We start from the raw sequence: 27,320 nt of genomic DNA, 5'->3' as shown, positions 1-27,320 counted from the left end.
CAGTGCCTGTTACGTGTTAAATTTAGGTAACTACCATTTAGATGCTAAAGCAAAAAGAGGAGATTCAAGTTTCTTAATGACACTGTTGGTCTTTTTCTTATACTATTGTTTTGGTTTTGTGATTTTGGTGAATAATTTAAGTTCAAAGTTACCTATGGCTTCTAAGGAAAAAAATAACATCATGAAAGGCAGAAATTATTTGAAACATATTCTCACATGTCCCCATTAGTTTTGTTTCTAGCAACATGTCTGTAGACCTAAGCTAACTTGACATTGCAATAATCCATTAGGCTTTAAGGATTTTTAGTGAGTTTTTTATATTTAAGTCTTTTTATAGAATTATTTGTAAAACTACCTAATTCTTGTTTTTGCTTCCTCAGAAACTGTTTTTATTACACCTGCCATCCTTTTTTTTTTTTTTTTTTTTTTTTTTGAGACGGAGTCTCGCTCTGTCGCCCAGGCTGGAGTACAGTGGTGCGATCTCGGCTCACTGCAAGCTCCGCCTCCCGGGTTTAGGCCATTCTCCTGCCTCAGCCTCCCGAGTAACTGGGACTACAGGCGCCCGCCACATCGCCCGGCTAGATTTTTTGTATGTTTTTAGTAGAGAAGGGGTTTCACCGTGTTAGCCAGGATGGTCTCGATCTTCTGACCTCGTGATCCGCCCATCTCGGCCTCCCAAAGTGCTGGGATTACAGGCTTGAGCCACCGCGCCCGGCCACACCTGCCATCCTTTACTGGGTTTTTCTTTTGATTTGCTGTTAACATTCTAGGAATGAGCATCATACTTCTATCTCTGCTTTAAGAGATTGATGCAGAACGTAAAGTAGAAGCAGTGAACACGGAAGTGGCTGTGGGATTCAGAGACGACATCCATGTGTCATTTTCTCTGTGTAATTGAAGGATTGACATTTCTCAGTAACTCCTTGGCAAAATATGTGTTTTCATAATGTTGAATTTGCCTCTTAGGGAAAAATGTTTCAAATACACTTGAAAGATACTTATTTTGAAATTAATTATAAAACATTCATGTTTTTATCTTAGGACTGAATTCAAAGGGAAATGTTTTTTGCCTTTTAAAAAATTGTTACATTGACTTTCAGCTTTCTGTAGTTATGATTAAAGCAGCAGTGATGGGTGCTATTTCCTGGTTCTGCAATGGTTTACTTTGTCTACTAAGTGATTTACTTTCAAACCTCATTACAGATAATCTTACTAAAAGAGTTAACACACACTCTGCTAAAAGGTGTTTTACTGTTTTCCATGAAGAGCATTGTATGAACAATGTTTTACGAAATGCTTTTTGTCCTGTAGATTGCCATATCTGTTATGTAGTTATCATATTGTCAAGCCTTTTATTTTTTTTTTCCTCTAAAAAATCCTCACACTGGCTGGGTGTGGTGGCTCACGCCTGTAATCCCAGCACTTTGGGAGGCCAAGGTAGGCAGATCACGAGGTCAGGAGATGGAGACCATCCTGGCTAACACGGTGAAACCCCATCTCCACTATAAATACAAAAAATTAGCTGGGTGTGGTGGTGGGCGCCTGTAGTCCCAGCTACTCAGGAGGCTGAGGCAGGAGAATCGCTTGAACCTGGGAGGTGGAGGTTGCAGTGAGCCAAGATTGCACCACTGCACTCCAGCCTGGACAACAGAGCAAGACTCCATCTAAAAAAAAAAATCCTCATACTGTGTGTCAGTCTTCCATATTCTGAATAGTATAATACTTTGGCTATTTCTGTAGAAGGAGTACTTGCAAGTGTGTGTCTTGAAATACCCTCTTGTGTTTGTGTGATGTTAGCTTGTTAACTTGAGATCTTTCTAGCTTTCTGATGTGGCCATTTAAAGCTATAAATTGTCCTCATAACACTGCTTTAGCTATATCCCAGAGGCTCTGGTACATTGTATCTTTGTTCTCATTAGTTTCAAAGAACTTTTTGATTTCTGCCTTAATTTCATTATTTACCCTGAAAGTCATTCAGGATTCTTTTTTTTTTTTTTGAAGACAGAGTTTCACTCTTGTCACTCAGGCATGAACTTGGTTCACTGCAACCTCTGCCTCCCGCATTCAAGTGATCCTCCTGCCTCAGCCTCCCGAGTAGCTGGGATTACAGGCATGTGGCACCATGTCCCACTAATTTTTGTGTTATTAGTAGAGACGGGGTTTCACCATGTTGGCCAAGCTGGTCTTGAACTCCTGACCTCAGGTGATCCACCTGCCTCTGCCTCCCAAAGTGTTGGGATTATAGGCGTGAGCCACCACACCCAGCCAACTGAGTGAATTTCTTAATCTTAAATTCTAATTTGATTGCACTGTGGTCCAAGAGACTGTTATGATTTCAGTTTGTGTTTGTGTGCTTATGTGAGTTCTGTCTATGTCAGATAAGCTCTGGAGGCTTCATTGTATGTATCTGGATATGACTGTGTATCTGGGTTATATCGGCAGGCGAAATCCTGCTCTTAGATGGGGTGGCTGAAAGATAAAGGTTCCTGAACTCTACTTGCTGTGTATGTACCCCATTTGTACTTCAGAGAAGTGGAATCATCTATGACACTGCATTTCTTGTAATTGTGCTGTTGCTGGTATAAAGTCAAGTGCCTTCAATGCTTAAGGCTCAGACATTTTTCTTAAACTGATTTCAGGTCCTGTGAAAGTGTTTTCTATAACCTATATAACCAGTACTTTGCAAAACTTGTTTACACTTCAATAGTACATTGTGATTAAAAATTTTTTTTTCTTATTTTTGTTATTGCTTTTTCCCACATATTCTAATACATAGTGAATTTTGAAGAAATATATACTATTTTGACTGGGTGCGTTGGCTCACACCTGTAATCCCAGCACTCTGGGAGGCCGAGGCAGACAGATCACGAGGTCAGGAAATGGAGACCATCCTGGCTAACATGGTGAAACCCCGTCTCTACTAAAAATACAAAAAATTAGCCGGGCATGGTGGTGTGTGCCTGTAGTCCCAGCTACTCGGGAGGCTGAGGCAGGAGAATGGCGTGAACCCAGGAGGTGGAGCTTGCAGTGAGCAGAGATCGCGCCACTGTACTCCAGCCTGGGCGACAGAGCAAGACTCCATCTCAAAAAAAAAAAAAAAGAAATATATAGTATTTTAATTTAGGGTATCTTCAAACTTGAATTTGTCTGTGTGAAACATTGTAAAATGATACATTTCAAGAAAAAAAAAGAACACATGAATAGAGCATCAGTAACTTGTGAAAATAAACTGGTCTAATGTATGTGTAATTGGAGTTTAAGGGGGAAAATAGTAGGGGAAAATTCAAGAAATTATAGTCAAAGTATTCTAAATTTGATGAAAACTATATATTCACAGATCCAAGTACAATAAACATTAGAAAACTGCTTGGAGGAACATCATAAACAAAATGCTAGAAACCAGTAAAAAAAAAAGAGACTTTTAAAAGAGCAGCCATATTATGTACAGGAACAAAGATAAGAATAAATGTATGCTTCTTATCAGAAACTGCAAAATTCAATGGAACAACATCTTTAATGTACTGATAGAAAAACTCTACCAACTAAAATTCTATCACAGTGAAAATATCTTTCAAAATTGAAGGCAAAATAAAGATTATTTTCAGACAAACAAAAGCTAAGAGAATTCCTCACCAGCAGAACTGCACCATGTTAAAGAAAATTCTTCAAGCAGAAAGAAAATGATACAAGATGGAAAGTAGAATCTACATGAAAAAGTTCAGTGCACTGGAAATTATAAATATACAGGTAAGTGGAAAATACTTTTTCCTCACTTTCATTCTTTAAAAAAAAAAGTTTATTTATGTATTTACTTTTTGAAACACAGTCTCACTCTGTTGCCAAGGCTGGAGTGCAGTGGTGTGATCTCGGCTCACTGCAGCCTCTACCTCTTAGATTCAAGCGATTCTCATGCCTCCGACTCTTGAGTAGCTAGGATTACAGGCGTGCAACAACACAGCCGGCTCTTTTTTTTTTTTTTTTTTTTTGTATTTTTAGTAGAAACAGGATTTCACTATGTTGGCCAGGCTGGTCTCGAACTCCTGGCCTCAAGTGATCTGCCTGCCTTGGCCTCCTGAAGTACTGGGATTACAGGCATGAGCCACTGTGCCTGGCCCTCGCTTTTATTCTTTTAAAAAATAATTTACGATTTCAAGTAAAAATAATACATGCAATAAGCATGTAGTGTGGTGTTTTAAACAAAAGTAACAGTAAAATGCATGACAACAAAGCGCAAAGAATGGTGGGGGGGAATGATGTGTACTCTTGTAAGATACTTACACAATATACTATATGCACTAGATACAGTCATGCATTGCTTAACAGGTATATGGTTTGAGAAATGTGTCATTAGGTGATTTCATCATTGTGCAAACATCATGGAGTGTACTTACACGAACCTAGATGATATAACCTACTACATAACCTAGGCTATATAGCATATAACCTATAACTCCTAAGTTACAAAACTGTAAGGCCTGTTAATGTACTGCATACTTTCCAAAACTGTAGCACAATGGTAAGTATTGGTGTATCTAAATGTATCTAAACATAGAAAATGTAATATGTTGTGCTGCTATGTTATGAGGGGTACAACATCACTAGGCAACAGGAATTTTTCAGCTCCATTGTAATCTTATGGGACCATGGTCATATATGTGGTCCATTGTTGACTGAAAAATTATATGGTGCATTACTGTACACGAAATATATGCAAATATACTATAATAGCATTTTAAGGTAAACTACTATAACTTAAAGACATATCATAAAATTATGGTGATAGGTCATTCTTTTCAATTCTCTTTCTTAGTTTCCACATCTGCTGTGAGGCCAATCAGTATTGAAATAAGAACAAGGCATCATAGATTTTCTCTTGCCTGAAATCCAACCATTAGATAAATTTACCACCCTCCTTGCTTGCTAGGACCTAGAAGGGCAAAATTTTTAGATACTGGTTTGATCAATGGTAGGAGGCCTTTAGAGACTATAAAACTGGAACATTGCTTTTAAGATAGTAGGCTGATCAGGCGTGGTGATGCACGCCTGTAATCCCAGCTACTCGGGAGGCTGAGGCAGGAGAATCATTTGAACCCGGGAGGAGAAGGTTGCGGTCAGCCGAGATTGTGCCACTGCACTCCAGCCTAGCAAAACTCCATCTAAAAAAAAAAAAGATAGTAGGCTGATTACATATGACAGTTGCCCTCAATAATATACTTGAGAAATAATGGAAAAACTACTGAACAAAGTAGAAAATTCTGGTAATGACATAATTGCTTATGCTGAATAAATTCTCCTGCAGACAACAATTATAAACTGGAGGGTCACTAAAACAGAGCAGGAGCTGGAGATTTGGCATTTGAAAGCAGGAAACAATAATATGTCACGTAAGATATGTGTTTAATAGGCTTTCTCACTTAGGATATTCCTGACTTTCTGTAGTACCTGGAGGCTAGATCTGAAAGCAGAAAGCCAGAGTCTTATCGATCTGAGGAGTTAGAAAAGGAATTTCAAACTGCAAGAGTGCCTGGAAATTAAGGAATGGAGAACATCCTAGAAAGGAGGGAAATGTGGACGTCAGAGCCCCAAATTTGTATATAAATGCCCCTCAAATCCTTGGCTCACTTTTGAACGGTACATGCATGGGTGAAAATCCAAGGGATCTGGAGAAAACAACAGCTGGGGACTGAAAGAGCCAAGCAGACGCTTCAGCTGTTGCCTACCACAGTGGAGACAGACTTTAATCTTTAAAGACTTACTTGACTTGAATAAGAGGAAAAGCTCTAGCTCTGACAAATATGTCTGACTTGAGCTACCACAATACAGAACTGTGGCTCCTCAACCGCTTCACAGATTTGAGCCAGTTCACAGACCCAGATCCCTTTGGATAAAGAATGGGTTTTGAAGAAAGACCCTGCTGCTCTGTTGAAAATTTACACTGTAAATCTTTCTCCTAGGCTCTCCACAAAAGCTTTGCAGCCATTTACGACAGCAACAGTATATTAGGCTAAGGGAAATTAAAACTAGATCTGTCTTCTGGATTAATAGATAAAGGCTGTGGACTGACATAATTCTTGGAGACCTAAAATGTCACAGTGGTCTACTAGTCAAAACAGAGGCTTATGGAGGTCAGGTTATTAATGGAGTTTTGGTTTGGGTTCATCTCGGTGGGCCCATGGTTATTACTCCAGTTCCAGAATGCATATTTGAGATAAACATACTTAGCAAATGGTAAAATATCCACACAGGTTCTCTGACCCATGGAATGAGGGTTATTGTGGTAGCAAATGCCAAATGGAAGCCACTAGAATAGTTTTCCCTTTCACAATAGTAAACCAAAAGCAATACCACATAGATTGTAGCGGTTAATATTGCTTAAAGGATGCAGAGGTGGTGATTTTTGCCACATCTTCTTTCAACTTGCCTACTCTTGTGCAGAAAATAGATCTTAGAAAATGAAAGTGGATTGTTGCTTTTCTCTCTCTTCCTGTTATTATAGACTAGAAGAAGTAGTTTTATTTCACCCGGAAGGATCAGCACTGCACCTTCACTGTTCTACCTCAGGACTGTATTACCCCTCTAACCCTCCGTTATGTTATAATCTAGTCCAAATGGGCCTGGATCCTCTCTACTGCACAGGATACCATAGCATATTTTTGAGATCATCCTGACTGAACCTGGTGAGCAAGAATTACTAGCTACTCTAAACAAGTCAATAATATAATGTGTGCCAAAGGGTGGAAATAAATACCACAAAATTCAAGGGACTGTTTCTCAGTTCAGATATCCCTTCCAAGGTGAAAGACCAGTTGCTGCATCTGACTCCTCCAACCACCAAGAGGCACAATGTTCAGTGGGCTGCTTTGGATATTAGGGACAACATATACCTCTTTAGGCACCAAGAGGTGCAATGTATAGTGGGTTTTTTTGGATATGAGAGGTAACATATACCTTTTTAAGTGTGCTACTCTGACTCATTTACTGAGTAACCTGAAAGAGTTCTTCTAGTTGTGTGTGGGGCCCAGAAGAATAGAACACTTTGCAACAGGTCCAGGCTGCCGTGTCAGTAGTTCTGCCACGTGGGCCATATGACCCAGCATATCCATGCTACTTGAAATGTCTATAGCAAATAGGGATGCTATAATGGAGACTTTTGCAGACCACTATAGGTTAATCAGAGCCTATAGAATTTGAAGCGAAGCTATGTTCTCTTCTGCCAATAATTGTTATCCTTATGGCTTGCTATTAAACTACTAGAAACTTAACATATGACCATGGTCACCTAGTTGCTACATGAGTTGAGCTGTTTACCATGAAGTGAATGTTGTCTGATCCATCAAGACATAAAGTTAGGCAGGCAGATATGCACTCAGTCAATAAGTGGAATTGGGACATGATTGGCTTTGAGCATATTCTGAAGGCACAAACAAATTGCACAAGGAAATGGTTAAGAGATCCATGGCTCTTGGTCCTATTATATGACCTTCTCTTTCTCAACACATATCAATGTCATCAAGTAGTTTCTTGTCACCAGCTGACTGAAGAAGAAAATACTTGAGCTTGGTTTACAGATGGTTCTGTATGATATGCCAGCATCTTCTGAAAGTTCATAGCTGGGACACCACAGCCCTGCTAAGGTATGGCCCTGATGGGCATTGGTGAAAGAAAATCTTCTCAGTAGGCATAACTTTGAGCAGTGCACTTGGTATAGCCTGAAAGGATGAATATTCAGAGATACAGATCTCTACTGATTAGCATAGCTAATGGTTTGGCTGAGGGTTGGAGACTTGTAAAAAGTACTATTAGAAAATCAGTGACAGGCGCAGTGGCTCATGCCTATAATCCCAGCACTTTGGGAGGCCGAGGCAGGCAGATTACCTGAGTTCAGGAGTTTGAGACCAGCCTGACCAGTGTGGCAAAACCCTGTCTCTACTAAAAATACGAAAGTTAGCTGGGCATGGTGGCGAGCGCCTGTAATCCCAGCTACTCGGAAGGCTGATGCAGGAGAATTGCTTGAACCTGGAAGGTGGAGGTTGCAGTGAGCTGAGATTGTGCCATTGCACTCCAGCCTGGGTGACAGGGTCAGACTCTATCTCAATCAATCAATCAATCAATCAATAAAATAAAATAAAAAAAGAAAATCAGTGACGAGGAATCTGAGGAAGATGTATGTAGATAAATTTCTCTGATTAGGTACAGAATGTGAAGATAAATTTGAGCCCCATTTAGAAGTTCCTCAATGCGGAACATCAGAAGATGTTAATAGTCAGGTAGATAAGATGATCCAGTCCATGAAGTCAGTTACGTTCTTTCAACAGTTACCCTTGTCCTTGTTCAATAGACTCCTGAACTACATGGCCATGGTGGAAGGGATGGCGATTACTCATGGGTTAGCAATGTGAACCTCCACTCTCTAAAACTGATATGACTGTGGCCACTTCTGAGTGCCCAACCTGCCAACAGCGGACACCAACACTGGTTCTCCACTTCCTGAGGATGTGGAGGGGGTGGGGGAGTTGAGTCAGCCACCTGCGGCCAGGTTGATTATATTGGACTGCTTCCACCATGCAAAGGCATCTTTATTCTCACTGGGATATACCCATACTTTGGAAATGGATTTGCCTTCCAAGACCACATTCCATGGACTTCAGAGCCCTTCATTCACCATCATGGTATTTTGAAAGGATTGCTTCTGACCAGAAAATAATTTTACTTTACATCAAATGAGGTGTGTCAGTGGGTTAATGCTCACAGGTTTCACTTGTTTCCCATTGCCCTGAAGCAATAGCCTAATACAATAGTAAAAGGAGTTTTGAAGACTCAGTTATAGTGCCGGCTAGCTGGCAATACTTTGCAGGGGCCAGGAAATGTCCTCCAGGATGTGGTACATGCTCAGCTACCAAGATACAGTGCTGACTGTCTCATGGCCAGCATTCTCAGGCCCAAGACACAAGGGTGACTCCTCTTACTGTGACTCCTAATAATCCAGTAGTGAACTTTTTGCTTTCTGTCTCAGCTATGTGACCAGTTACAGAAATAATGATGGCAGCAGTTATAGGTATTTCAGTCTTACTTTGAAGTAAATGTATTTGTATATATGTTAACCAATTCTTTTTCTTTTCTTCTCCTATGTCATTTCCCTACTATCTAACATCTGTTAATACTGGTTAACCAAACATCTCATTATTTAGGTTAACAGAATGCAGAGATCTGTGACTCACTAGGTGAGAAACAAACATCACCCAAAGACAGATAAAGGGACTTTGTATCCTCTTTTAGCAAGAGAGTTGATACTTTTTTTTTGTTATAAAAGAGGTTCTGAGGCCAGGCATGGTGGCTCACACCTATAATTCCAGTACTTTGGGAGGCCAAGGCGGGCAGATCACCTGAGGTCAGGAGTTTGAGACCAGCCTGGCCAACATGGTGAAACCTCATCTCTACTAAAAATACAAAAATTAGCCAGGCATAGTGGCCCATGCCTGTAATCCCAGCTACTCGGGAGGCTGAGGCAGGAGAATCACTCGAACCCAGGAGGAAGAGGTTGCAGTGAGCTGAGATAGTGCCACTGCACCCCAGCCTGGGCAACAGAGTGAGATCCAAAACAAAACAAAAAAAAGGTACTGTATCATATATGATAAAAGCATGATTTTGCTATTTTTTATTGTATATTTTTAGAATGTACAACATGATGTTTTGCTGTACTTATCTTGATCTACATATACATAGTGAAGGGATTACCACAGTCAAACAAATTAATATACTCATTATCTCATACATTTACCTTTTCTCCTTTTTTTTTCTTGTTATGGTAAGAGTACTTAAAATCTACTCTTTTGGCAAATTACCAGTATACAATATTATTAACTATAGTCCTCATGTTGTACATTAGATCTGTAGACTTATTCATCACACATAACTGCAACTTTGTACCCTTTGATATATGTCTTCCCATGACCCACCCCTGCCACTGGTAACCGCCATTCTACTCTTTGTTTGTATGTATTTGTTTGTTTAATATTCCATATATAAGTGAGATCATGTAGTATTTTTCTTTCTGTAACTGCCTTATTTCACTTGGCATAGTGTCCTCCAAATCCATCCATGTTGTGGTAAATGGTAGGCTCTCCTCCTTTTTAAAAGCTGAATAATATTCCTTACATAATATACCTAATATTCCTATATAATATACATATTATATACTTATGTATTCAGTTTCATTCTTCTGTGTGTGGCTTGCCAGTATTCCCAGCACCATTTATTGAATAGGGTGTCCTTTCCCCATTTTATGTTTTTGTATGTTTTGTCAAAGATAAGTTGGCTGTACATATTTGGCTTTATTTCTGGGGTTCTCAATTCTGTTCCACTGGTCTACATGCCTATTTTTATACCAGTACCATGCTGTTTTGTTAACTATAGCCTTGTAGTATAATTTGAAGCTGGGTGACGTAATGAATGCTTCCAGATTTGTTCTTTTTGCTTAGTTTTGCTTTGGCTGTGTGGGCTCTTTTTTGTTTCCATGGGAATTTTTTTTCTGTCTTTCCTTTTTTTGAGACAGAGTCTTGCTCTGTCACCCAGGGTGGAATGCAGTGTCTCAGTCTTGGCTCACTGCAACCTCTGCCTCCCGGATTCAAGTGATTCTCCCACCTGATCCTCCCAAGTATTTGGGACTACAGGCTTACACCACCATACCTGGCTAATTTTTGTATTTTTAGTAGAGACAGGATTTTACCAAGTTGTCCAGGCTGGTCTCAAACTCCTGATGTCAAGTGATCCGCCCACCTTGGCTTCACAAAGTGCTAGGATTACAGGCATGAGCCACTGTGCCCAGCCTGGTTCCATATGAATTTTAGGATTGTTTTTTCTAGTTCTGTGAAGAATGATGATGGTATTCTGATGAAAATTGCATTGAATCTGTAGATTGCTTTGGGCCATATGGTCATTTTCACGATATTGATTCTATCCATCCATGAGCATGGGGTGTATTTCCATTTGTTTGTGTAATCTATGGTTTCTTTCAGCAGTGTTTTGTAGTTTTCTTTATAGAGATCTTTCACCTCTTTGGTTAAGTATATTCCTAAGTATTTTAATTTTTTTTTCAGCTGTTTTAAAAGGGATTGAGTTCTTGATCTGATTCTCAGCTTGGTTGCTGTTTGTGTATAGCAGTGTTACTGATTTGTGTACATTGATTTGTTTTTTTGAGACAGGGTCTCACCCTGTTGCTCACTGCAACCTCTGCCTCCTGGGTTCAAGCAATTCTCTTGTCTCAGTCTCCCAAGTAGCTGGGATTACAAGTGTCTGCCACCACACCTGGCTACTTTTGTTGTATTTTTAGTAGAGATGGGGTTTTACCATGTTGGCCCACTGGTCTCGAACTTCTGACTGCAAGTGACCCGCCTGCCTCAACCTCCCAAAGTGCTGGGATTACAGGCATGAGCCACCGCACCTGGCCTGTACATTGATTTTGAATCCTGAGACTTTACTGACTTCATTTCTTGGGTCTAGGAGCTTTTTGGATGAGTCTTCAGGGTTGTTTTGGTTTTGTTTTGTTGTTTTGTTTTGTTTTTAGGAGATGGAGTCTTACTCTGTTGCCCAGGCTGGAGTGCAGTGGCATGATCTTGGCTCACTGCAACCTTTGCCTCCCAGGTTCAAGCTGTCCTCCTGCCTCAGTCTCCCAAGTAGCTGGGACTACAGGTGCATGCCACAATGCCTGACTAAGTTTTTGTATTTTCAGTAGAGATGGGGTTTCACCATGTTGGCCAGGCTTGTAGACCTCCTGACCTCAGGTGATCCACCCGCCTCAGCCTCCCAAAGTGCTGGGGTTACGGGCATGAGCCACTATGCCCTACCCAGGTTATCTAGGTATACAATCATATCATTGGCAGATAGTGACAGTTTGACTTCCTCTTTTCCAATTTGGAATCCCTTTATTTCTTTCTATTGTCTGATTGCTCTGGCTAGGACTTCTAGTACTATCTTGAATGGAAGTGGTGAAAGTGGGCGTCCTTGTTGTGTTCCAGTTCTCAGGGGAATACTTTTAACTTTTCCCCATTCAGTATGATGTTGGCTGTGGGTCTGTCATAGACGGCTTTTATTACTTTGAGGTATGTCCCTTCTATGCCAATATATATGTATATTTTTGACAGAGTCTCACTGTCATCAGGCTGGAGTGCAGTGGCGTGATCTCGGCTCACTGCAACCTCTGCCTCCTGGGTTCAAGTGATCCTCCTGCCTTAGCCTCCTGAGTGAATAGGACTACAGGCACACACCACCACGCCCAGCTAATTTTTTGTATTTTTAGTAGAGATGGGATTTCACCATGTTGACCAGGATGGTCCTGATCTCTTGACCTTGTGATCTGCCTGCCTCAGCTTCCCAAAGTGCTGGGATTATAGGCTGAGGCACTGCGCCCTGCCCTATGCCAATTTTTTGAGGGTTTTTATCATGAAAGGATGTTGGATTTTATCGAATGTTTTTTCTGCATCTATTGAGATGATCATATGATTTGTGTTTTTAATTATGTTTATGTGATATATCACATTTATTGATTTGCATATAGTGAACAATCCCTGCATCACTGGTGTAAAACCCACTTGATCATGATGTATTATCTTTTTGATATGCTGTTGGATTCTGTTAGCTAGTATTTTGTTGCTGATTTTCTGCATCTATGTTCATCAGGGATATTGGTCTGTAGTTTTCTTATTTTGTCATGTCCTTTCCTGGTTTTGGTATTAGGGTGATACCGGCTTCATAGGATGATTTAGGGAGGTTTTCCTCTTTATCCTTTGGAATAGTTTTTGTGGGATTGGTATCAATTCTTCTTTGAATATCTGATAGAATTCAGCTGTGCATCCATTTGGTCCTGAACATTTTTTTTGTTGTAGGCAATTTTTTTTTTTTTTGTTTTTGAGACAGAGTCCACACTGTCACCTGAACTGGAGTGCAGTAGTGTGATCTCGGCTCATTGCAACCTCTGCCTCCTGGGTTCAAGCAATTCTCCTGCCTCAGCCTCCCAAGTAGCTGGGATTACAGGTACCTGCCACTATGCCTGGCTAATTTTTTTGTATTTTTAGTGAGACAGGGTTTCACTATGTTGGCTGGGCTGGTCTTGAACTCCTGACTTTGTGATCCGCCTGCCTCAGCCTCCCAAAGTGCTGTGATTACAGATGTGAGGCACTGCAGCTGGCAGGCAATATTTTAAAAAAACTACTGATTCAATCTTGCTGCTTGTTATTGGTCTGTTCAGGGTTTCTATTTCTTCCTCATTTAATCTAGGAGGGTTGTATATTTCAAGGAACACATCCGTCTTCTCTAGATTTTCTAGTTTGTGCACATAAAGGTGTTCATAGTAGACTCGGATAATCTTTTGCATTTCTGTGGTAGCAGTTGTAATATGTCCAGTTTCATTTTTTTACCCTTTCATTTGTCAATGGGCACTTTGGCTGTTTCCATATATTGGTTATTATAAATAATGTTTGTAATGAACATGGGGGTGCAGATATTTTTACTAGGGGTGATTTCATTTCCTTTGGGTATATACCCAGAAGAGGCATCGCTGGATCACATAATAGTTCTATTTTCAGTTTTTAAAGGAGTCTCCATACTGTTTTTCACCCTGGCTGCACCAATCTGCATTCCCACTAATAGCATACAAGGTTTCCCCTTTCCCTGTACCTCAGCCAACACTTACCTTTTGTCTTTTTGATAAAAGTCATCCTAACAAGCATACGATGATATTTCACTGTGGTTTTAATTTGCATTTCCTTGATGATTAGTGATGTTGAGCACCTTTTCTTATACCCGTTGGCCATTTTATGCCTCCTTTGAAGAAAGTCTATTCCAGTCCTTTACCCATTTTTAAATATTATTCTTTTTTTATTCTTGGCGATTGAACTGTGTAAGTTCCTTATATATTTTGGATATTAACCTCTTATCTGATATATGGTTTGCAAATATTTTCTCCCAATCCACAGGCTGCCTTTTAATTTGGCTGATTATTTCCCTTGCTGTGTAAAAGCTTTTAAGTTTGTTGTAGTCCCATTTGTTTACTTTTGCTTTTGCTGCTTGTGCCTATGGTGACCTAGCCACAAAATCATTGCTGAGAACAATGCCAAGGAGTTTTCCCTCTATGTTTTCTTTTAGGAGTTTTACAATTTTAGGTCTAATGTTTACATCTTTAATACATTTTAAGTTGATTTTTATATATGATGTAAGATAAAGATTCAGTTTTATTCTTTTGCGTGTGGATATCTAGTTTTCCCAACATCATTTATTAAAGAAACTATCCATTCCCCCACGGTGTCTTCTTAGTGCCCTTGTTGAAAACTAGTTGACCATATATGCCTGGGTTTATTTATTAGCTCTCTCTATTCTCTTCCATTTGTTTATGTGTCTGTTTTTATGCCAGTACCATTTTTTTTGGATTGTTATAGTTTGATGGTAGATTTTGAGGTAAGGCAAGGTAATGCATCCAGCTTTGTTCATTTTGCTAAAGACTGTCTTGGTTGACCAGGCGCAGTGGTACACACTTGTAATCCCAGCACATCAGGAGGCCAAGGTGGGTAGATCACTTGGGCTCAGGAGTTTGAGACAACCTGGGCAACATGGAGAAACCCCATCTCTACTAAAAATACAAAAATTAGCCAGTCTGCTGGTACATGCCTGTGGGCCCAGCTTCTCTGTAAATTGAGGCAGGAGGATCATTTGAGCCAGGGAGGTGAAGGTTGTAGTGAGCTGGGATCGTGCCACTGCACTCCAGCCTGGGTGACAGAGCGAGACCCTATTTAAAAAAAGAAAGAAAGAAAGAAAAAGGATTGCCTTGGTTATTAGGGGTCTTTTGTGATTCCATATTAATTTTGTTTTTTTTTTTCTTTTTTTGTGAAAAGCGATATTGAGATTTTGATAGAGATTGCATTGACCGGTACTGGTTCACGGCCTGGGGGTTGGGACTCTTGGATTAAAGGCTTAAAGGGAAGACTTAAAACTATGAAACTAATAGGCAAAAACATTGGAGAAACATTCTAGGACACTGGTCTAAGCAAAGATTTTTTTTGGGTAAGACCTCAAAAGCACAGGCAACAAAAGCACAAATAGGCAAATGGGATTACATTAAGCTAAAAAGGTTCTGTTGCAGTAAATGAAACAATCAAAAGTGAAAAGACAACCTACAAAATGTGAAAAAACATTGTAAGCTATCAATCCAACAAGGGATTAATAACCAGAATATGTAAGAAACCCAAACAACTCAACAGTAAAAGAAAAAAGGGATTAAAAAATGAGCCAAAGACCTGAAAAGATATTTCTCAAAACATACAAATGGCCAACAGGTATATTTAAAAATGCTCAGTATCACTTATCATCAGGAAAATGCTAATCACAACCACAATGAGATATTATCTCACCACAGTTAGAATGGCTATTATAAAAAAGACAAAAAATAACACATGCTGGTGAAAATGCAGAGAAAGGAGAACTATTGTAGACTGTAGTACGAATGTAAAGTAGTACAAGCACTATGAAAAAGAGGATGGTGGTTCCTCCAAAACTTAAAGACAGAACTACCATATGATCCAACAATTCCACTGCTAGGGATATATCCAAAAGATGGGACATCTGTATGCTGAGGACTACCTGCACTCCTGTGTTTATTGCAGCACTAGCACTATTCACAATAGCCAAGATATGGAATCAACCTAGGTGTCAAAGGATGAATAAATAAGAAAATGTGGTATATATACACAGTGGAATATTATTCAGCCATAAAAAGAATAAAATCCTGTCATTCCAGCAACATGGATGGAACTGGAAGTCATTATGTTAAGTGAAATAAACCAGGCACAGAGAGACAACATTTTATGTTCTCAGTCATATGTGAGAGCTTAAAAAGTGGATCTAACGGAGGTAGAGACTGGAATGGTGGTTACCAGAGGGTAGGAACGGAATTGTGGAAAGGGGGATGAAGAGAAGTTGGTTAATGGTTACTAACATACAGTCAGATAGAAGGAATAAGTTAAAATGTTTGCTAGTAGAGAAGAGTGACTATAGTTAACAACAATGTATTATGCATTTCAAAATAGCTAGAAGAGAAGAAGTATAATGTTCCCAGCACAAAGAAAAGATAAACGTTTGAGGTGAGGGATGTCTCAATAATTTTAATTTAATCATTACACATTGTATACATGTATCAAAATACTAAAATACCCCCAAATATGTATAATAATTATGTATTAATAAATATAATACAAAAATTCCAAGTTTTAGTTTTGGTAATCTTTTCTATTGTTTTTCTAGTATTGATTTATTTCTTCTCTGATCTTTATTTCATTTCTTCTACTAACTTTGGGCTTAGCTTGTTCTTTTTCTAGTTCCTTGAGGTATAACATTAGCTTATTTGAGATCTTTCTTCCATTTTAATGTAGGTGTTTATTGCTATAATCTTCCCGCTTAGAACTGCTTTTGTTGAATCCCATAATTTTGGGGATATTTTGTTTCTATTTAGCTCTTCTCAGGATATTTTTGTATTTCCATTTTGATTTCTTCTTTGACGCATTGGTTGTTCAGGAGCACATTGTTTAATTTACACATAGTTGTGAATTTTCCAAATTTACTCCTGTTTGTTGATTTCTAGTTTCATGCCATTTTGTCCAGAAAATATACTTGATTTGATTCAAATCTTCTTAAAGATGTTAAGACTTGGTTCAGTTGGGTCCTAGCAGTGGTGTCTTCTGAGGCTCTCCGTGCCCTCTTCTTTTCACTTCCGGAAACATGGCCTCAGTGGTGGCTGGTCTCTGATGGTGTCATCAGGGTGTTCAGTGACATGAAAGTGCGTAAGTCTTCAACACCAGAGGAGGTGAAGAAGCACAAGAAGGCGGTGTTCTTCTGCCTGAGTGAGGACAAGAAGAACATCATCCTGGAGAAGGGCAAGGAGATCCTGGTGGGCGATGTGGGCCAGACTGTCGACAACCCCTACGCCACCTTTGTCAGGATGCTGCCAGATAAGGACAGCCGCTACGCCCTCTATGTGCAACCTACAAGACCAAGGAGAGCAAGGAGGAGGACCTGGTGTTTATCTTCTGGGCCCCTGAGTCTGTGCCCCTTAAGAGCAAAATAATCTATCCTAGCTCCAAGGACGTCATCAAGAAGAAGCTGACAGGATCAAGCATGAATTATAAGCAAACTGCTAAGAGGAGGTCAAGGACCGCTGCCCCCTGCCACAGAAGCTGGGGGGCAGTGCCGTCACATCCCTGGAGGGCAAGCCTTTGTGAGCCCCTTCTGGCCCCCTACCTGGAGCATCTGGCAGCCCCACACTTCCCCTCGGGGGTTGCAGGCTGCCCGCTTCCTGCCAGACTGGAGGGGCTGGGGGGATCCCAGCAGAGGGAGGGCAATCCCTTCACCCCAGTTTCCAAACAGATCACACACCCCCTGGATTTCCCTCCTCCTTCCATCCCTGACGGTTCTGGCCTTCCCAAACTGCTTTTGATCTTCTGATTCCTCTTTGGTTGAAGCAGACCAGGTCTTCCCCAGGAACTCCAGTTGTGGAGTGACCTGTATTTTTTTTTAACAACATCCCCACTCCCTACCTGTTCCTCCCCATTTCCGTGCTGCCAACTCCTAACCGCAATAGTGACTCTGTGCTTGTCTGTTTAGTTCTATGCATAAATAGAATGTTGTGGAGATGACCCCTCCCTGTGCTGGCTGGTTTCTCTCACTTTTCCCCTGGTCATTGCTAGTCATGGAAGCAGGGCCAGTAAGGGACCTTCGATAAAAAAAAATAAAAAAAATAAAAAAATAAAAAAAGACGTTAAGACTTGTTTTGTGGCCAAACATATTCAATGTTCAATGTGCTGATGAAGAGAATGTGTATTTTGCAGCAGTTGGGTGAAATGGTCTGTAACTGTCAGTTAGGTCTATTTGGTCTAGCGTGTAGTTTAACTTTGTTGATTTTCTGTCTGGATGGTCTGTTCATTACTGAGAGTGGGGTACTGAAGTCACGTACTGTTATTATACTGAAGTCTATCTCTTCCTTTAATTCTATTAACGTTTGCTTTATATACTTGGGTGCTCCAGTACTGGGTGCATAGATATTTATAATTGTTATATACTCTCACTGAATTGAATCCTTTTTATCATTATATAATATCCTTCTTTGTCTCTTTTTACAGTTTTTTGACTCAAAGTCTATTTTGTCAGATTTTAGTATAGCTACCCCTTTTCTCTTTAGTTTCCATTTTCATAGAAAATTTTTTTCCATCTTTTCACTTTCAGTCTATGGGTGTCCTTAAAGCCAAAGTGATTTTCTTGTATGTAGCATATAGTTGAATCTTGTGTTTCTTTTAAATTCATTCAGCCACTCTGTAGAATTTAATCCATTTATATTCAAGGTAATTATTGATAGATAAGGACCTGCTACTGCTGTTTTATTAGTTGTTTTCTGGTTACTTTGGTTTTCTTTTCTTTCTTTTTTGAGACAGGTTCTTGCTCTGTTGCCCAGGCTGGAGTGCAGTGGCATGACCTTGGCTCACTGGAGCCTTGACCTCCTGGGCTCAAGTGATCCTCCTGCCTCAGCCCCTGAGTATCTGGGACTCCAGGTGTGTGCCACTATGCCTGGCTAATTTTTAAATATTTTGTAGAGATAAGGTTTGCCATGTTGCCCAGGCGGGTCTCAAACTCCTGAGCTTAAGCAATTCACCCACCTTTACCTCCCAAAGTGACGGGATTACAGTTGTGAGCTACCGTGCCTGGTGTTTCTGATTACTTCATCGATCTTCTGCTTTCTTCTTTTTCTTTTGCTGTTTTCCTTTGTCACTTGACGATTTTCAATAGTGATATGCTTTGATTCCTTTCTCTTTATCTTTTGTGTATTTGTATAGGTGTTTCTTTGTGAGTACTGTGAGGCTTACATATATCTTATAGTTATAACAAGTTATTTTGAGCTAAAAACAACTTAACTTTGATCACATCTTTAAAACTGTACACTTTTACTCCTTCCTCTCAAATTTTGTTTATGATATTTGTAGAGGTTAAAGCAACTTCATCCTGGATGCTAATCTGCCATGCTGTCTTCTGATTAAGCCTTGTTAATCAGAGGAATGCCTCTAAGAGCTCTACCTTAACTACTGTAAATCCTGGCCTTAAGTCAAAACAACCTTGATCATAAATTTTGCCCTTAGGCAGATTCACATAGCATTCTTACCTTTCCCTGAGGGGTTTACTTCAATTGTCCTACACATTCCTTCCCTGTGGTATATAAGCCCTGGGTCTGGAGAGTAATGGTGTGGAGATCCACCATCTCATCTGTGGCTGCTGGGACATGGCTTCTGCTTGTAAGAGTCTATTAAATGTTTCTCTCTGAGACACTGGATATGCCAGTCTCTTTCTTCAGCCTCTCAGCTTCTTTGGAATTTGGGGTAGGTTTGCATATGCCTGCCACTGCAGAACAGTGTCACAATTTACATCTTTTTTTGTTTTTGAATTTTTTTTTTTGTAGATACAGGGTCTCACTGTGTTGCCCAGACTAGTCTCAAATGCTGGCCTCAAGCAATCCTCCTACCTTGGCCTCCAAAAGTGCTAGGATTACAGATGTGAGCCACCATACCCAGACTACATCTTTTAAAATTGTGTATTTGGTAACAAATTATTTTAGCTATAGTTTTTTAAATACTTCTGTCTTTTAACTTTTATAGTATAGCTAAAAATGATTTACATACCACCGTTATAGTACTAGAGTATTCTGAACTTGACTATATATTTACTATTGAGTTTTTTTCTTTCATATGTCTCTCTTTCTTTCTTTCTTTCTTTCTTTCTTTCTTTCTTTCTTTCTTTCTTTCTTTCTTTCTTTCTTTCTTTCTTTCTTTCTTTCTTTCTTTCTTTCTTTCTTTCTTTCTTTTTTTGATGGAGTTTTGCTCTGTTGCTGAGGCTGGAATACAGTAGTGTGATCTCGGCTCACTGCAACTTCTGCCTCCCAGGTTCAAATGATTTTCCTGCCTCAGCCTCCCAAGTAGCCGGGATTACAGGCGCACTTCCATGCCTAGCTAATTTTTGTATTTTTAGAAGGACTGCATTTCACCATGTTGGCCAGGCTGGTCTCAAACTCCCGACTTCAGGTGGTTCACCCGCCTTGGCCTCACAAAGAGCTGGGATTACAGGTATGAGTGCCCAGCCCATATATTTGCATTTTGTTAACAAGCATCCTTTGTTTTAACTCAAATAACTCCATTTAGCAATTCTTCTAAGGCTGGTCTAGTGGTGATAAATTCCCTCAGCTTTTCTTTGTCTAGGAAAGTTTTATGTTTCCTTTATTTCGGAAGGAAAGCTTTGCTGGTTATAGTATTCATGGCCAGAAGTTGTTTCTTTCAGCACCTTGAATGTATCAATCCCCTCCCTCCTGGCTTGCAAGTCTATGCTGAGAAGTCTGTTAGCCTTATGGAGTTTCCCTTGTATAAGTTTATTTTCTTTTGCTAGTTTCAAAATTCTCTGTAATTCTTGACAATTTGACTGTACTATTCCTCAGCGTATTCTTCTTTGGGTTTATCTTTCTTGGGTTTCTTTGAGCTTCATGAATCCAGATGTTCATCTCCTTCCCAAGATTTGGGGAGTTTCAGACAGGCCTCTTTCTCCTTCTTGGATTCTCAAAATCTGTGCATTCATACACTTGAGGGTGTCCCCAAGGTTCCCGATGCTTTCTTCATTCCTTTTGTTGTTGTTGTTCCTCTAATTGGTTAATATTGAATGTCCTGTCTTTGAGTTTTCTAACTGCTTATTCTGCATGTTTGAGTCTGCTGTTGAAGCTCTCTATTACACTTTTCTTTATTGTATCCTTCGGCTCCTGGAATTGTTAGGTTCCTTTTTCATGGTTACTATTTCTTTATTAAAGTCTCATTTTGTTCATGCAGTGTTTTCCTAATTTTATTTAGTTGTATAATCGAATTTTCTTTTTTTTTTTTAATGTTGAAAACATATATATATATATATTTAGAATTAGGCAGCTGGACTCAGTTTAGATGATCCCAATTTTGTTGGCAACATCCAAAGCGTCGTAATCAGGAGCTAGTCGAACATATGTCTTTTTCTTTCCATCAGGCCGAATCAGGGTGTTGACCTTGGCCACATCAATGTCATAGAGCTTCTTCACAGCCTGTTTAATCTGGTGCTTGTTGGCTTTAACATCCACAATGAACACAAGTGTGTTGTTGTCTTCTATCTTCTTCATGGCAGACTCAGTGGTCAGCGGAAACTTGATGATAGCATAGTGGTCAAGCTTGTTTCTCCTGGGGGCGCTCTTCCGAGGATATTTGGGCTGCCTCCGGAGTCGCAGTGTCTTGGGCTGCTGGAAGGTGGGTGACATGCGGATCTTCTTTTTTTTGTGGCTGTGGACACCTTTCAACACTGCTTTCTTGGCCTTTAAAGCCTTCGCTTTGGCTTCGGCTTTAGGAGGGGCAGGAGCTTCCTTCTTTGCTTTCGGCGCCATCTTGTGAAAAGGATAATTGAATTTTCTTACATCTCATTATGCTCATTTAATTATTTTGAATTCTCTTTCAGGCAATTTGTAGATCTTCATTCATTTCAGTTCAGTTGCTGGAGCTTTATTAGTTTCCTTTGGTGGTGTTATGTGTGCCTGATTCTTCATTATCCATATAGTTTGCTTTGGCATCTGCATTTGAAGGCAAAAGCACCACTTCTAGTCTTTATAGATTGGTTTCAGTAGGTTAAGAACTTCTCCTATTAGGCTCTCAAATTAATAAGATTGCCTCTGGGATCATGGTCAAATGGGGTTGGAGCTGGATTGCATGGTTGCTTCTGTGTCTGCAGTGAGGTCTGCAGATGGCAGGCCTGTTACCAGGAGCTCTAGTGGGTATGGATCCTTTCTGGTCCCTGAGGAGATTAGAATGTGTCTAAGACCTTATTCCACAGGGCTTGTGCTGGGATGAAGATCCACTTCAGGTCTACAGACAGTGGGCCTAATGCTAGGTATACAACTGTGTATAGCTTCCTCTGTATCCCTGGGAAACTTCCTGCTGGGTCACTTACTAGGTCTCTTGGCAGGCAATACTATCCTGGTCCATGGCTGAGAGAGAACAGAATGAAGTCACAGGGGTATTTCAGTGTCCACAGCCAGACAGGTCAGCAAGCCTTTTCCACAGACTCAGACAGGCACATCTCTCTCTGGGTTCCTGTGTCATAAGCAGTACCAATCTCTGACCATTATTGGGAGGTGCTGGAGCCAAGTGTCACAACTATTTCAGAGTCTGCTGTGGAAGTGAGGTTGGCAAAGTGGCCCTGGGGACTCAGGTGGGTATGTCTCCTTCTGGGACCCTATGCCACTTCTGATTTCTGACCATTGCTGAGAGGGGCTACAGTCAAGTTTCAGAGCCATTTGTGAGTACATGGTGGGGACTGAGGTCAGCAGGTCTGTCACCTTGAAGCATAAATGGGTGTGACTCCTCCCAGGTCCCTAGGTTAATGGGTCTAGTAGCAGGATTAGGGCCAAACATGACTCAGAGCTGAGTCAATAGGGAAAATGAGTCATTTCCAGATGGGCCAACAAGGGCATTTCTGCCCTCTCAAAAGGCCCTCTTTAGGCCAGGTGCAGTTGCTCATACCTGTAATCTCAGTACTTTGGGAGGCTTGCTTGAGCCCAGTTTCAAGACCAGCCTAGAAACAAAGGGAGACCCTGTCTCTACAAAAAAATGAAAACATTAGCTGGGCATGGTGGAACACATCGTAGCCTAGCTACTTAAGAGGCTGAGATAGGAGGATTGCTTGAACCCAGGAGTTTGAGGCTGCAGTGAGCTGTGATCATGCCACTGCACTCCAGCCTGGGTGGCAGGGCAAGACTCTGTCTCAAAGAAAAAAAAGAAAAGACCCTCTTGGTCTTGGGCTGCATCAGCATTTCACAAACTCCTACCTGGATCCCAAAGCTTAACAAAGGCACTTTTGTCTGTGGATGCCTGTTAAATTACTATTGCTATGGAGGGATAGTTTGTCAGCATCACTCCGTTATTGTTTTTATTTGGAGGTTTTAAGTATAGTTAAAGTGTAAATAAGGTTGGGTACAGTGCCTCACACTTGTAATCCCAGCACTTTGGGAGGCCAAGGCTGGTGGATCACCTGGGGTCAGGAGTTCAAGACCAGCCTGGCCAACATGGTGAAACCTATCTCTACTAAAAATACAACAATTAGCCAGGTGTGGTGGCCTGTGCCTGTGATCTCAGCTACTTGGGAGTCTGAGGCAGGAGAAACACTTGAACCTGGGATGTGGAGGTTGCAGTGAGCCGAGATCGTGCCACTGTACTGTAGCCTGGGCAACAGAGTAAGACTCCATCTCAAAAAAAAAAAAAAAAAAAAAAGTGTGTAAGTGAATGCTAAATCGATAATGAGTAGACTGTGGTTTGTACTGTATTAACTTAGTTAAGCTAGAATTATGTTTCTCAGAATCTTTTTCTATGTATAGTTCTTGGCTGAAGATGGCCTAAAGAGGAATTTGTGCAATATTTGGAAAGAAGAATCTAAGCAGAGGTAGTCTGCTTAGATGTGGAAACACACTATAGAGAGGCCAGTGGATTCCAGTTTGTCCTCACTTCTCTGCCCTATGTCCAGTTCTTTTCAGTGTCCAGTTCTCCCTCCCAACTGCTGACCCTGTTGGCAAACAGTGGCCCTGGGTCTGCCACCAGATGTTTGGCAGCACAGAGTCAAAGGCAGTTGCAAGCTGGGTGCAGTGATGTGCTCCTGTAGTCCCAGCTATTTGGGAGGCTGAGGCAGGAATTAAATTGAGTCCTGGCTTGAGTCCAGGAATTAAATTGTAACCCAAGTAGAATAGTGTGACTCTGTCTCAATAAAATAAAATAAAAATAAAATAGGCTGGACGCAGTGGCTCACACCTGTAATCCCAGCACTTTGGGAGGCTGAGACAGGTGGATCACGAGGTCAGGAGTTTGAGAACAGCCTGGCCAAGATGGTGAAATCCCATCTCTACTAAAAATACAAAAAAAATTATCCGGGCGTGGTAGCTGGTGCCTGTAATCCCAGCTATGTGGGAGGCTGAGGCAAAGAATTGCTTGAACCCAGGAGGTGGAGGTTGCAGTGAGCCAAGACCGTGCCACTGCACTCCAGCCTGGGCGACAGCAAGACTCCATCTCAAAAAATAGAAATAAAATAAATAAATAAAAATAAAATACATTTTTAAATGTCATTCCATATTTCCAGGCTAGGAAACATGGAACTACGTTGTACACCCAAAGGCAGTTGCTGCTGAGGCACAGCTTCCTGTAGACATTCCCACAAACCTTTCCTCTACAGCCTTACTGTGGCAGTTGAACAAAGTGGTTTCTCTAGTTATTCACTTTAAAAAAAAGTTTTACTTTTTATTTTTATTTATTTATTCATTTTCAAAAGATCTCTTGGTCAGAGTTTCAGGTTATCTTGCTGGTGACTCCTCTGATTCTCCAATTTCTCTCCTTAAACTTCACTTCCTTGGCTCCTCTTACAATTGTGTAAGATATAATAATTCCAATAATAAATCTCTTACCCCAATCCTAAAAGTAGTTCTTCCCTCACTGAACCCTGACTGGTAGAAATAGGGAAAGTCCTGATGAAATTTGAACCTGTTACACCTGTTCCTGAGACCCAGTTACAACTTTGTACTTCCTACATTTAATTGTTCAAACATTATTTGGATTCTGTTTATGAAACAAAACTTTTCTCCTCAAGCCAATTTGAGTTGGTTTTCAGGTATATGTAATCAAAAGATCTGTAATTAATACCCCATGTCAGTGTCAATTGTGGGTCTCTTACATGCCTGCATGTCTGTGAGCAGAAACAGACTGCCTATGTTCCAAATTATCTTTTCAAGGATGTTCATATAGTGAACAACCCTGGAAGAGAGACAGTGGCTCCCTCTGGTACAAAGGGCAGGTATGCATTACTGTCCATTTGAAAATATTTGGTTCCCTAAACTCCTTCCTGTAATGCAGCCCACTGTTGGTGCAGGCATTATCTTGACCCTCTTTCATACCAGCCTGCAGGAACTGCGGGCCCAGGAAATAACGCAAAAGGATGTCAAAAATGATGATACTCTGACTACTGTTATTGCTATGAACAATAGGCTGCCCCTTGTTTCTAACCCAAAAGACCCGAAACTGTTGCATGATACCTTGTCAGCTTGCATAAAGAGTGAAATCTCAGATCCTTTATAGTTCTTGAAAATGAGATTACTCTAGACTGGCATAATTTCATAAGTATTGTTCACAGGACTTTTCAAATAGAACAGTGTATATACCTATGATGTGGAGTAAGATTTTAATAAATGAGTAAATGTGTTAAGTTTTTAAGAAATACATTCCATTTATGGCCGGGTGCAGTGACTCACGTCTGTAATCCCAGCACTTTGGGAGGCCGAGGTGGGTGGATCACTTGAGGTCAGCAGTTCAAGACCAGCCTGGCCAACATGGTGAAACCCCGTCTCTATTAAAAATACAAAAATTAGCTGGATGTGTTGGCACATGTCTGTAGTCCCAGCTACTCAGGAGGCGGAGGCAGGAGAATCGCTTGAACCCAGGAGGCGGAGGTTGCAATGAGCCGAGATAGTGCCATTTTGCACTCCAGCCTGGGTGACAGAGTGAGACTCTGTCTCAAAAAAAAAAAAAAAAAAAAAGGAAAAGAAAAAAGAAAGAAATTCAACTGATTATATTATTATGGAATAACAATTACTTTATATGCATAAATCTATTTATAATTTGTAATATAAACAATAATTTGGTCAGGCAGGATGCTTTGATTGTAGTAATAGAAACAAATGTCTTTCTAGTTTATGCCAAAAGGGGGATTTCTTATAAAATTACAAGGATACCTTAACAAAGCAAAGAACAACAGTTGAAGTGAGGCCTTAGGGACTGTGGCCAGTAATACAAATCGAATCTTGCTAGCTTAAACAAAAAGGAGATTTTATAATTAGGATACAAGAATACCCTACCAAACCAAGAGTAGGCATTATAGCCATACTTCATGAAGGGCTGGGACAAGGGAAGAGAGCATTGTTAGATAGTCAGAAATCACACTCTTCTAATCTCTCGTCTCCAGTTTTCACTTTGCAAATGTTTCATTGCTCCCTCACTGCATATTTGGTGTTTTTGGTTTTTTTCCCTTCCTAAGCCACACGGTAGGCATGGCAACCCATAGCTCCCCAGTTTGTATTTCCTCTATTCCAGAGAAGAGTCAGATGAAAGCCAGAATCTCTTACCTCTAACCCCAAATTCCTAGGGAAGTTTTAGGACATCACCAAAATTAGAAATAACTCCCTTCTCTGGGATTGGAAGTAAAACAGAAGTTTCAGGACACCAAGAGACAGAGGACAGTTAAAATTTTTGTTTTTACTGCCTCTTATAGAGCTTGAACTTACTTAGATTTAGGTGAGGATAGCTGTAGATGTGCTGGAACCCATGGCACACTGTGTGAAAACGACCAGGTGCTTCAAAAGAGAGAGCAGTTCTAACTCCTTTTACAATTGCCCTTGGGATAGGAATGACAGGCCTGGGTAATGCTATAAACTTATTTGAGGGAGAGTTCTTTGCATTTATTGTAGGAGGTATGATTTATCTCTCAGGAAGGTGTGAATAGGTCTTAGTATGGGTAATTTAAGCACAAAAGCTAATATGCTTGTTAATGAGTCATTTTTTCCCAAGGGGAAGAAAAATACTAATTACATGGAGAATGTTTAGGAAGAAAAAGAAAAAGATTACATAGTAAGTGTCAGACATCCCTCAGAACTGTATATAGAAATTTGACCAAGGGTCTTATAGACTGGAGAGAAACTCTAAATCATCTAGCGTGAGTCAGGTGCCTGTAAGCATTTTTATCATAGTAGGGTGAGGGTGAGGAACATTCTGAGAAATAAAGATAGGAAAGGAAAAATAAAATTATTTTCTGAATTCTTTTTTTTTTTTTTTTTTTTGAGGCAGGGTCTCACTTTGTTGCCCAGGCTGCTGGAGTGCAGTGGCATATTCTCCACTCATTGCAGCCTCAACCTTCAGGGGTCAAATGGTCCTCCCACCTTAGCCTCCCAAGTAGCTGGGACTACAGGTATGTGCAACCACACCAGGCTAATTTTTGCATTTTCTGTAGAGACAGGGTCTCACTATGTTGTCCAGGCTGGTCTCAAAGTCCTGGGCTCAAGCAATCTGCCCACCTCAGCCTCCTAAACTGCTGGGACTACAGGCATGAGCCACTGTGCCTGGTCTATTTTCTGGATTCAGCATTTCAAGCTATCTTGCAGGAGGAAAATTATACTGCTTACTAAAAGCATAACATGGTAATATTTGAATTATAAG

The 27,320-nt window shown here is 40.5% G+C and overlaps 2 pseudogenes across 1 annotated transcript; one reads left to right on the top strand and one right to left on the bottom strand.

The window, feature by feature from the left end:
* Positions 1-6,608: 6,608 nt before the first annotated feature.
* Positions 6,609-17,261, top strand: LOC104667829 (annotated as a pseudogene).
* A 3,682-nt stretch (positions 17,262-20,943) lies between these two features.
* LOC104667830 lies at positions 20,944-21,472 on the bottom strand (annotated as a pseudogene). The gene has a single exon (XR_004060314.1). The product of XR_004060314.1 is annotated as a 60S ribosomal protein L23a pseudogene (transcript).
* Between the last annotated feature and the right edge of the window lie 5,848 nt (positions 21,473-27,320).

Source organism: Rhinopithecus roxellana, chromosome 12 (genome assembly GCF_007565055.1).
Source record: "Rhinopithecus roxellana isolate Shanxi Qingling chromosome 12, ASM756505v1, whole genome shotgun sequence".
Classification (NCBI taxonomy): domain Eukaryota; kingdom Metazoa; phylum Chordata; class Mammalia; order Primates; family Cercopithecidae; genus Rhinopithecus; species Rhinopithecus roxellana.
The sequence above is the reverse complement of the archived record's forward strand: the minus strand, read 5'-3'. Positions and strand labels throughout refer to the sequence as shown.